Source organism: Cavia porcellus, unplaced genomic scaffold (assembly GCF_034190915.1).
Source record: "Cavia porcellus strain 051 isolate PalLab524CR breed Dunkin Hartley unplaced genomic scaffold, mCavPor4.1 scaffold_16, whole genome shotgun sequence".
NCBI classification, from domain to species: Eukaryota; Metazoa; Chordata; class Mammalia; order Rodentia; family Caviidae; genus Cavia; species Cavia porcellus.
In genome coordinates this window covers 15,503,589-15,516,514 of record NW_026947499.1, presented here as the reverse complement: position 1 = coordinate 15,516,514, position 12,926 = coordinate 15,503,589, and positions in this window count along the sequence as shown.

The following is a 12,926-nucleotide window of genomic DNA, read 5'->3' as shown; positions in this document are numbered from 1 at the left end:
CATGTGTGGTGGGGGATACAAGGAAAATTAAGGCCACAGAGAAAATGAAAAGAAGGAAAGAGAAAGAACAAAGAAAGAAAGAGAGAGAGAAAAGGAAGGAAGGAAGGAAGGAAGGAAGGAAGGAAGGAAGGAAGAAAGGAAGGAAGGGAGGAAGGGTGCTTCTTCTCAGCCTCAGTTAGTAACCATCTGGTACCCAGAAAGGCAAAACTGCTTCCTTCTGGCTAGCAGGCCTGAGTCCAAGCAGGTGCCCCTGCAGCTGCCCTCTGGCCAGCCCACAGGAACCGCTGGCTTCTCTCTGGGTGAGCTCCTGGTAGTGTAGCTCAAGCACTCTTCATGTGGGGAATAACTTGGCATCCACTTCAGGAGCTGAAACATCCATTGGCTATTGTTACTAAACTATAACAGCAAACATAGGGATGATTATATAATCCCGGTCCATTCTCCATGAGGAAATCTTGGCTATCTCTTCCTCCTCTGCTTGATCCAGAAGCAGTGCGGTGGCACCTGATTGGTATTGGGGCCACCAGGGAATCAGCAAAGCACCTTTCCCGGTATGCTGGATGGGAGGCGTGCTTTGGGGTATTATGTATGGTCCTTGGAGCCTTCCTCAGGAGTGCTATGCCCCTGCTCTCTTGACTTCCACAATGTTTCTGCCTTGGTCACTGCTGATGACAATGCTGACCTTTCTTAGGACCCACCCTCGCCACTCATTTTTGCCTCTAGACCCATAACAAGGCTCAAGTCACAGAAGGCTCCTAAGGGTGAGGTACCTAGTGTGACCCATGAGGATGTCTGCCTATCCCCCCAAAAGAACTTCTTGAGTTTTCTAACTCTGAAAAGCAGAGATCTAACGAGCAAGCTTGGGAATGGATTTTATGAGTGTGGGATAATGGTGGCAAAAATATACAGCTGGGGCAGGCTGAGTTTGTTGATAGGCACCCATTAAGCACAATCCTGAATTTAATATCGCAGCTCATGGAATAAAGGAAGGTGTTAATAGTTTGTTTGGCTGGTTGGAAGAAGTATGGCTCAAAAGATGGCCCCCTGTGAATAAGTTAGGGATCCCTGATATTCCATGGTTTACTACTGATGAGGGGATTCAGAGGCTTAAGAAAATGGGAATGCTGGAGTGGATCTGTGAAGTTAAACCTAATTGCCCATATTGGAATGATTCCTTCACTAGCACGTTGAGATTTGTGTGGGGAGCACCAGCATCCCTGAAGAGCCCTGTTATTAGCCTTCTCTGTATGCCAGACCTTACAGTGGGGCCCACAGTTTAAGGGAAATGGGCTTGATTGGATCCTGGAGGGGCAGAGGTCAAATGGTAGCACCCAATCACCAAAGGCAGGGTCCCCCCTTTTTACCATAGCAGACAGCAGAACAACGATCAGAATAATCCAACACATGCAGACCTGTGGTGCAGGCTGATTAGCCGTGGTGTTCCCAAATGTAAAATATGTAGGAAACTTACAGAATTTTTACTGATTTATATAATCAAAAAATTTAAGAACAAATGAATAGAAACCTACTTCAAATTAGGGTTACAGAGAATCATGGCCCCTCAATTGGTTCTTGAATTTGAACCAGCTTACAGAGTTAGAACCCCTTGGGTGAAGGTGAGGTCAAGACCCCTTGGGGAAGGGTCTTCCTGCACCAAAAATGTATATAGTCATTCTTTCTCCCATCCTTCCCCAAAGAGACCTGAGGTCTTTTGCCTGAGTGACTGTAAACTGGGAGAAGGGCACTGATCAGGCATTTTGGGGACTACTGGACGCTGTTTCTGAGCTAACACTGATTCCTGGAAATCCAAAAGCTCACTGTGGCCCTTCAGTAAGGGTAGGGGCCTATGGAGTTTTAGCAAAGGTCCGTGTTTCCCGTGGCCAGGATTCCTGGAGCCAGGAATCGGGGATGGACATAGGAATGGTACCACTCATCGTTACCTCTTAGTGATCCACTAGCAAAATTTTTGCTTCCTGTGCCCACTACCTTATGCTCTGCTGGCTTAGGAATCTTAGTTCCAGATAGGAAAAGGCTTATACCAGGGAGTACAACAGTAATACTGTTGAACTGGAGGTTAAGATTTTCTCCTGATCGTATTGGTCTCCTCATGCCTCTGAGGAACAAGCTAAAGAGGAATGATTGACCCAGACAGTTTAGGGGAAATTGGACTGCAGCACCACAATGGGGGAAAGAAAGAGCATACGGGAGTGCAGGAGACCCCTTAGGGCTCCTCTTAGTAATACCACGCTCTGTTATTAAAGTCAGTGGGAACTACAACAGCCTAATGTAGGCAGAATGACAAATGGTCCAGAATCTTCAGGAATGAAGGTATGGGTCACTCCACCAGGGAAAGAACCAAGAGCTGCTGAGGTGCTTGCTGAAGGCCAAGGGAACACAGAATGAATAGGAAAAAAAGGCACTTCTGAAAAGAACATTGTAATTATACTATGTGTCCCCTAATATAGTTCTAACGTAAAATAATGCCGATAGACTTAAGGACCTGAATGGTGGCTCAGGTGCCTTAAGGATTGGTAAAATGTGTTATAGTGTTCAAAAGTTGTGAAATGATAAAAATAAGCATTGTCCAAGGAAAATTTACCTTTTATTCTGGTGAGGGAAGCAGTACATTTCCATTTGTATGCAGGACAGTTATAACACATTAGACATAATTATTACCATGTCTTTGTATCTGGAGACTGATTTAAAGAAATGTACCTGGTTATCAGGTTGACAAGATGTGGACTGTAATAGATGATACATTGTGTCAACTTGAGAAGTTTAGAAGCTTAACTAAGTGATTCAGCAGGGGATCAGGGTCTTTATTTTGTAAACATCTCCTGGCCTGTGCAAGAGGAGGGCCCAGAAGTGGTGTGGATATAAAGGACCTCCCCACCCAGGGCAGGTGGTCTGCACACCACAAAAGGGAAATGAGGAAGAACTGGCTACTGGTTCTTCAGAGGAGCTCCAGCCTTTGGCTTTAGCTTGGATGTCATCTCCTGGCTTCTGCTGCAGACTGTTCAGTTTCCACCTGGGACTCTTGAGCCTTCTGGCACAGATTCTTCAGTGTTCTCCCACAGGCCCATTGGCCTCCTGACATGAACTTGCACAGAACATTGCAATGAGCTCCAGATCTTGGACTGGACCCTTCAGCCTCCAGCGTGCAGATACCCCCTGAACACTTCCTCATCCGACTCTGTGCTGACCATCGTAAGCCAGTCTGATAATTTCTTATACATTTGTGTTTCATGTGTTGTATCTGTTTCTCTAGTAAACTCTGACTGATACACCCACTGAAACCATGGGCTGAATTAAACCTCTTCTTTTGGGTGTGGATGTTGTGTCCCAGAGATAGGGGAAAGCTGATCACTACAACTGTTTTGAGAGCGAGGCAATGTGCAGGCCATGGAAGCATATAGGACAGAATTGGGGTGATCCTGAATCACTCTGATGACTATTGTTCTACAGATTGTGGGGCTTAGGAGGATGATCAAGGTCATGGTGATAGGTAACTGAATTCCTGCTGTCTTTGGGATTTATATAGGTGCCTTCACCCTCTCTTTTTAAATTGAAACTGCTGGAGGATGAGGAGATTTGGGAGTTAGGGAGCGAAGTCTTTGGGCTCCACTGTGCCATTGGAGAATGGATTAGATTTGGTGTAGCAATTAAGATCCTTGACTAATACTCACCAGCCCAGGGAGGCATTAAGGAGATGGCAGATTCCACACCCTGGGGTATTTCCTTCACTTCCTGAGTCAGATGACACTTCTGCTATCATCCATCAAATCCCTTTTCAGGCTGCAACTCTGTAACTCATTCTTATGCTTCTGAGGATAGTGCTTCATTGTCCGTGAGGCAGGATTTGGAAAGGTAAATGAAATTTAGAAAAAAGATTTGGAAAGGAAAGACACTTGGGGATGTTGGAGGAAAGGGTAAAGTTATAGAATCTTTCCAAGAATGGTTCTGATAATAATCACCATTTATTAAGAAATTAATACATGCTTAACACTTTACCAATTGCAAAAGTCATCTTTCCCATTGCTTGGGTGGAGGCCCTAACACCCACAAAGGGAGCTCATGGTTAGAGGGGATTCAGTCCATAGTCAGCTGACTCCAAGGAAGCAACCCATCATGGAGGAAGAATGTGGTAGAACAAAGCTCCTTAGCTCATGGTGGTCAAGAAGCAGAGTAGTGGTCACACTCAGGCAAGTGTGCTCCACCAAGACCCCAGCAGTTGACATTCCCCCCTTACTTCCATATCTATATTACTTCACTAAAGTCTCACAAGAAACTGTAAGAAGTAGGAAAAATATTATCTGATATAGAAACTGAGGTTTATGAATTAACGTGATATTTGTAGACTATAAAATTAATAAGATGTGTGTTATGGTTTGTGTCTGGGTGTCCTCCCAAAGCCTCACGTAGTCATCAGGGGAAGGCTTTTCAGAGGCGGCTGAATCTAGAGTTTGTGATCGGTTCATTGTCTGTTGCGAGGCCTGGCAGTGTGAGTGCTGCACCTGCCCTGGGGCGGGGAGCTGCATACAGTGTAAGGGAGAAAAGGGGCTTGCTCCTCCCTTTTTTCCCCTTTTGCTTTTGTTGCTTTTGGTATCTGCTGCCTTCATGAATTGTTGCCTCTCTGCCATGCTGCTCTGCATTGGAGCCAGCTGATTATGGACTAAAACGGCTACAAACTGTGAGCTAAATACAACCTTCCCTCCCGCAGTTCTGGGTGTCGGGTGTTTTGTCTCCGAATAAAGGAAAGACACTGTGGATCTAAAGTATGAACCCTGATCTCTCTGTATCTCCTGGTCCGTGCTTTTAGCATAAAAAATACTGCTTCTAAAGCCAGAACAAGTAGATCTTTAATTTAGTAGATAATAGACATTTAAAAATTAAATAGGTGGAAAGAGAAAAGGAACAGAAGGAGTGCACAAGACAGCAAGAAAAGAGAAGGGAAAGGGAAGGGAGGGAAATTAACAGAGTACACTGTGTATAGTGAGATGTAAAACAAACATCCACATTTATTTTCCACTGCATGTGTGTGCAGACATCACCAGTTTTCCACATAAAATATTTTGTTACTATTGGTTATGGTCAAAAAAGCTTTGAGAAACAGTACTTACAGATTTTTAGTGTCGTCACTGTTCCAACAGACTAAGTTCCCAATGGATGCAAGTGCTGCCTGAGATGCCCACAGTCCCTAACCACAAATGTTACTACACAAATCCGGTCTCCAAGAAATCCTACTTTGGCAGAGATGAAGACTTAAACAATACCTTGTGCAAAGTGCTATGACAAAGGAATCTCAGCATGCTGAAGGGAAACTCAGTTCAAATTAGAAGTACAACTGCTAGGAAAATTCCATAGAGATCCACACATACACACACACACACACACACACACACACACACACACACACCGTGAGCTGAGCTCTGACGTTATCAAAGCATATAGGTAGTGATGTTCCTGGGAAAGAAAGAGGCTCTGTTATCCATATGAAAAAGGAAAACACTAGATGGACTAGGTTTTCATCTCCTCACTTGCTTTATGATATTTACTGAGCACGTACTGTATGCTAACATATGTAGTTCTTCCTTACAATCACAGCTGCACAAGACAGATCCAGGATTATGATCCCTGATTTACAGGTGAAGAAACAAAGTCTCCTAAAGATGAAATGATTTATTGAAGACAACAGATCTGGGAAAGTCAAAACCAAGATTTATAGCCCAGCAGTTCATTTCAATGTGTGTTTGCTTAATCATTAGTACAGTCTCTTTCTCTTAACATTGTCATTAGAGAGTTTAAGAGAAAACACCAGACATTAAAGAAATGAGATGGAGGTAAAAGAATCATGAGATCATCAGTTGACATATGAAATCCTAGCAAGCCTAGAAGGTCGGTCAAATCATTCCAATCTATGGACAAGGGCACCCACACGCAGAGTGGGGGAGTGAAACCTTCTCCATAGCCACTGCCCAGGCTCCTGACTTCATGCTCCAGCGTGTGGGAACCTCTTCCCTCATGGAACTTTGAGAAAAGCTCTTCTGTTGGTCCTCCTAATGAGGCATCCCAACTCTTCCTGGGGAATATAGAGACCATGCACCAGTAGCCCCAAGCCTGAGAACAGACAAGAATGCTATTTAGATGACTGTTATGGTGTCAGCTCAGATTCCAGCAGACAGATGAGGATGAGATGGAAATCCCAACTTCTGTTCTGGGGGGGCATTTCTGAAAAATGGTGATGGGGCCTGGCTCTGGGCTGCAGGAAGGAAAGAGATCTGGCAATAGGGTCTGAGTATGGTACCCCACTCAGACAAAAAGAAATGAGTCTTCACATTTACATATCTGGTTTTAAATCCCAGGAAGGGTTGACACTAAGAATTAGCTATACAGAGTGCAACTAGCTCAGACTTTAAATGCAGAAGGCAGTCTTTACAGTCTCCTTTCCTCTCTTAGCAGTGGTATATTTCTCCTTTATGAAACGTATGTAGACATTTCCATACTTACCTCTGACATAGTGTACCATATGCAGGAATTTTTCTAAAGTTCCACTTTTCATGGTTACCTAGCTTAATCCTCAAAACAACTCCATGAGTGAGAAGTGTCTATTATGCGCATTTTACAGCATAGTTTCTTTAGAGGAAACTAACTTTGTGGTAACTCAGGTTATAGGTTGAAACAACTATTTTAACCCTATATGTAGGATCTTAGCTACTATTTTATTCTGCCCTAGGAAAAGATAAATTATTACACCTGCTTCCGGAGCACATATCCTCACTTAATCCTTCTAGTATTGGTCTTGTGTGCCCATTTTACAGATGAGACAACTCTAAGTTCCTAGAATATTCAATAATTTGGGACCAGGTTAGGTAGGCTGGTCTCCAAGCTCACATGCATTGCTGCCCCACTGGTGATTGCTTTTTCTGCCTAATTACAAGAATCTCTTGGAATAGGCATTAACAATTACACTGCCAGCTTTCATTCTTAGAGATGATCTGGATGGTCTAGGAATTTGTATATATGAAGTATATTTATGATGAATCTAATTATGAAATGCTTGCCAAAAGTGACATGTTGAATTATATAAAATAATAAAAGCAGGCATCAGTAACCTGTAAAGTACTATGAAAGTGCTATAAAGTGTATTTCATTATGTATTTCATTATTGTTATTAGCAACAAACCATTGAAAATGTTTGACAAATCCATAGTAGATGTGTGCAAGGTTTTAAGAATGGTAGTGCTACAGAATGCCATGCCTGACTTCAAGATGCTAGCTATTCAGTGAAGGATGCTTTATTGCTCACCTGTTTTAGGACTGGGTTGGTAATAGAATATATCAATAATGAACAAGCTAATTCATGTTGCTGTCAGCAGAGAAAGTTAGTGGACTTTCTGCGGCCCATGTTCACAGACCAAAGCATGTCTGAATGTCTACAATCCACGCTATCAGACAGTGGGGGAAAGGCTGAGAATGTTGTCACCAGCAGAGAAGGTGGCTACAGTCTATGCTCAACTCAGCACCTGGGCACAGAATGTGACAGAACTGGCCAAAAAGTATTAATGGAATTATGAGTTCTCTGACAATGTGTAGAAACTACCTAATTATCATCCAGATCCAAAAGAAAACCAAAGAGCTACAAGTTTAGCACTAAGGAAATCTGAACTGTGTCTATTTACTGATGTTTTGTATACATGTTCATGGCATTCTTAGGGACACATTTTTTTCCCTTCCTTCCACACCTAATAGTTTGGTCCTATTCTCTTTCAATCTGCTGTACTTATGGGAAATCACTTTAAAACAAAAGTTTACCTTTATCCCTGGTCCTCTTTCCAACTGTAAAAATGTATTTTTTTTACCCACTGGTTTCCCAGGACCTGCTTAGATATCTTGAGTATGAAGACCTAAGAAGTGTGTTAGTAAGATTTCCATCTAGCAGCAAAATCCCTGAGGACAATCAGCTTAAAGAAGACAGATTGATTCTGGCTCATGGTTTCAGAGATTTCAGCCCATTTGATTCCATCACTCTTAGGCCTGTGGCGAGAGAGAACATCAAGGTGGCAGAAGCTGTGGTGGAGCAAAGCTGACCACTTCACGGTCACTAGGAGGTAAAGAGAGAAGGGGAGAGGGCCAAAATATATCCTTCAAGCTCACTTCCCTCCACAAATCCCATTTCTTAAAGGTCTCACCAGCTTCCACCAGGTATCAGCCAGGGATCAAGCTTTAACACATGACGCTTTGACCTTAGGAAGCTCGTATTTTAACCAAAATTCCACATTAGCTTTTCAATGCACCCAGTTTCAGCCAATGCAAAGACCATCAGCAGACTCCTTCATCCATTCAACACTTATTTACAGAGCACCTACTGTGTGCTAGGGTCCTATGGATGAACAAACACAGATGATGGTCCCATCCCCAATGAGGGTAAAGTCAAGTGGGGACAAAGGAAGGTTCAGAAGTGGTCCAGGAAATGCATAAGGTCAAATGACATGTGAGCCGTTAGGGAGGCTGGATGCTGTCATGGTCGGCCTAATGTAGACTGCATGTGAACAGCTGGGCAAGATTTTCACTGGAAGCAGCTATTAAATAAAAGACCAGGTGTCCAATGGGAAGAGAGTGAGGAAGGAGCGAGACTCCAAGTGTGAAGGGAAGAAAGAGACCTCCAGCGGGGAATACGGCACATGTGAAGGCCAGGGCAGAGACAGGTAGAGCCCAAGGACAGGCGTGCAGGTGGAACTTCAGCATTGCTGTCAAGGTAGATGACGCTGCCAACCCCAGCTGGGTGGGAGCAGGGGCCACGTTAGCACGGGGGCCTTTACATTTGATCCTGAGTGCCATGGGAAACTACCGAAGGGTTTGAAGCAGGAAGTGCCTTGGTTTGAATGTATCGCCTCTCAAAAGCATTAGGGGTCCCTGGGCAGGTGGCTCAGTGGCAGAGCACTTGATGAACATGTACAAGGCCCTGAGTTCCATCCTCAGGACTCTCCCAAACAAAAAAAAAGCACAATAAACATCACAGGGCCTACTCCCAGCCCTGCAATATTTTGGTCATGGAAAGCCCTGAATAAGACGCTATTCTGCAAGAATGAAGAACTCGTCCTGTTCTAGAATCAAGAAGGAAAATTCACCAGAAATTAGATTCCCCAGCCTCCAGTTCTTCCCATCCAGAGGCTGAACAGAAGTCCTTCCAAGACTGAGTGTGGGACAAGAATGTGAGAATCAATATTTGCCCTGCTTCTCTTCCCACCAAGTTCTCAATTTTACATCTGCTGAAAAACCATTTCCCTGTTCTGTTCTCCAGCCAGCAAATCCTCCAGAGCCTTTTGAGAATACAGAGGGTCCTGGGATATGGATACATTTGCCTACACAAGGCCTTGCCTTGGGCAGCAAGTAGACATCTTATAAAGACTGCCCAACATTCAGGCTTCTGTCTTCTAGTTTAGGTGGGGCCAACTCCATACCTGCTCTAAGACTGGGAATGGTGTACTACTGGTCAATCACATATTTGAGTTTCTCTGGTCTTGCTGATTGACTAAATGATGGAATTATACTCCATTCAGAATCAGAGACTTTATTTCTTAAATTGGAAGCAATGCCAGGAAAGGAGAATACCTTCTTTTTCTCCTCCTGGTTTTGGTGAAACTCAGGACTGTTAGTGGAGAAGAGAACCTTTGTGAGACTGGAGACAATGTGGAGCAGTTAGGAAAAAGGTGGGTAGGGGAAAGGATGGGGTGCTGAGGGGGCATAGTTTGAACCTTTGAATCATGCTGGAGTTACTACTGTCTCAGCTGTAAGAACAAATAATTTTTCCCTAATTCTCTCTGAATCAGGTCTCTGCCTTGTCACGCAGAATCCCAGCTCTTACAGGTACATGCTCCCTTCCTCCTCACCCTCTCACTGGATTTTCCTTCAGCAAACTTTGGGAACAAAGGAGACGGAAGTGGACAGCACCAGGGATGTTTGCGCTGACGATGTTTCTTTAGACACGAGCAGCAGGAGATTCAGAAAGCTCGTGGACAGGAAAAGAAATAACAATATGACCAGATGGGATTTCACCAGCAGGAACCAAGCTGGACTTTTGGAAAGACTTTCTCAACCAGGAAGCTATTTATACACAGTGCCCTTCCTACCTTTTCATGATCAGTCCATTAATTGGTTAGATAGTTCTCTCTCTCTCTCTCTCTCTCTCTCTCTCTCTCTCTCTCTCTCTCTGCCTCTGTCTCTGTCTCTGTCTCTCTCTCTCTTTAAATTCTGCTGAAATCTGCCCTCCCCAAAGTGACAGAAGGAAACAAGCAAGCAAGAAAATCAGGAAGGGAGAGTGATAAGGCACGAAGGAAGGAGAGAAAGGAGGACAGAGGGAAGGAAGGGAAAGTGGCCAGACAGAAGGGACAGAACAAGGAAAGAGAGAGGGAGGGAGACAGGAAGAAATGGAGGGAGACGAGGAGAAGAGACTAGAAGGCAGGCAGAAGGAGACGGTGCCCTGCATCAGGGGTTCTCAGTCCTGACTACACATCTGAATCACTTATGGGACGTAAAAGTCCTGATGCCCAGCTTCTACCTCCTGAAATCCTTTTCATTCATCAGGAGTTGGAGGAACTACTAGTTCTCTCTGAGGACCACTGAGTGATGTTGGTATCTTCCTTCTCAAACCGTGCTTCTCGGATCAACATTATCAGAAGCCCCTGAAGCCAGTTAGAAATGCTCAACCTCGGGCGGTGCCCAGATCTGCTGAATCCAAGTCTACCTTTCTACATGATCCTTAAGTGACTGAGGTGTACAATAAAGTTCAAGAAGAGAGACACAGGAACTCCTGTGACACTAGCTTCAGTTCTGGGAAGACGCAGCTCTGAGCCCTGTAGCTCTCGCTGTGTGTACAGAACAGCAATGTGTCCTGGGATAAGAGAGGGGGATGGTTCCCAAAATAAAGAGGAGAGGATTGTTTCTGCTAGGCAGATTGAAGGATCAGTGCCCCACAGCTTCCACCTGCGTTCCCAACATGCCACAGGCACTTAAGTCACCTACAAACAGCCAGCACCTACACAGCTATGTCCAGACCACCAGGAAGTATCCTTGTGCTGAGAATTGTCTTTAGGCTGATATCACTTAATTCTAACAAATAAGATTAAAAATGAAAACTTCTATCCATTTTCCACCAGAGGTAACTTAGGTTCAGAGCCCACTCCCATATCAGTCAGGTGAATTCCCAAACTTGATGGAACATCAGAATTACCTGGAGACCCTTCCAAAATACTCCCCATAGATTTTGATTTTAAAACGTGTTTAGGCTAAGTTTGAGAAGATGGAAAAGCTCTGAATATATAATGCCACTGAACTGTGTCCACTTTTAAAAGATGGTTTAATGGTAAATTTATGTCATATATATTTTAATATAATAAACCTAAAAAATGAGAAAAACTGTGTTTAGGAATTGGATTTCACACTGTGTTTTAAAGACATGCTTATTATGCAATGCATCCTGGTATATGAACAGACTCACTATGGGGAATTATTAAGATGTCCCTACCTGTCTAGGATCCATCAGTCATTCCGATTTCCTTTAAAGAGTAGCTGTATCTTATATTCTTTGTGTCCTTGACACCTAACCCAACACCTGCCAGAAAGTAAGAGCCTCATAAGAGTTATTGACTTACTGAATGAATTGAGAAATGGATGGTGGATGGATGCATGAATGTGTGTATTCTTGTATGCAAGGGAAGAGAAACAATCAATTTAGAAGCTCCCAGCATTCAGCATTTACCATCTGATTTAAATTGAGCTGTTGGAAGCATTTTTCTAAAAAATCTGCTAATATAAAATAGTGGGTGAAGTATCAGCAAAGGAGTAATGCAAGGTGAAATATCTGCATCCACAGTATGCACCCAAAACCTTGCAGACTAGTGGGGAGAACACACAGGGACTGGGAGCCTCGAAAGGCTGTAAGATGTGCAAGCACTGTGTTGGCACTTGTGCCAGGCAACGTGACTAACTCCCCAGGTGTGGGGCACTAACCTGAAGCTGTGACCTGTATACAGAGCACAGATCTCCATGGGCTCGTTGAGCCCACTTAAACATAACTAGGTCCTCCTCTTCTCACTCTCCTTCCAGACCTGACCTCCTTTTCATCTCGTTTCCCTGCCTTCCTCTCTGTCTTGTACCCTGGCGCCCTAGAATCTTCTCTGCAAATCTCTATGCTTTCACCTTCACCTTTTTCTGGATATATATTTTTCACCAAGACCTAGCCTCTCACCACTAAGAGTGTAGGTCCAGCCAGCCTTCATTACTACCAAAAATAAGTGATGAGGGTTTTACAATCCACAAGCCTCTGGCCCCATTTGAACTCAAGCTTCCTTTCTTACCCAACAATCATCTTTCTATCTAGTCTCATGGCTTTCAAGGGCATCTCTACACTGAAGATTTTGAAACTTTTTTTATTTTCCACTTGTCCTCTGACCTCCAGCTTATATTTCTTGCTGTATAATTAGGATCTCTTGAAATCGCACATTTATTACAAGACCTCTAACTCTCCTCCATTCTGCTCCTCCTATAGTCTTCCCCACCTCACTTGTGAGCCTCACCCATTCATTCAGCCATCCTTGATCACTTCTCTTCCTCATTTGTAGAGCCATTTTTTAAAAAGAAAATCCTTAAATCTCAACCTTCATGACATATCCTAAGTCTGACCCTTGCTCACCAGCCCTTCGGCTACTCTCCTGACCCAAACTATCATCATCCCTCCCTTGATAATTTCTGTATCCTAAAAACTGATATTTTAGCTCTCCTTTCTTCCCACTATGCTCAGCTTTAATCTGGAGACCACAGGCAACCTTTGGAAATAGACATGGGCTCACATCACCTCTCTACTTAAGAGCTCTTCAAAACTCACCATCCATCCACCATCCAGACGTCCCACTGTGGCCTTCAAGATT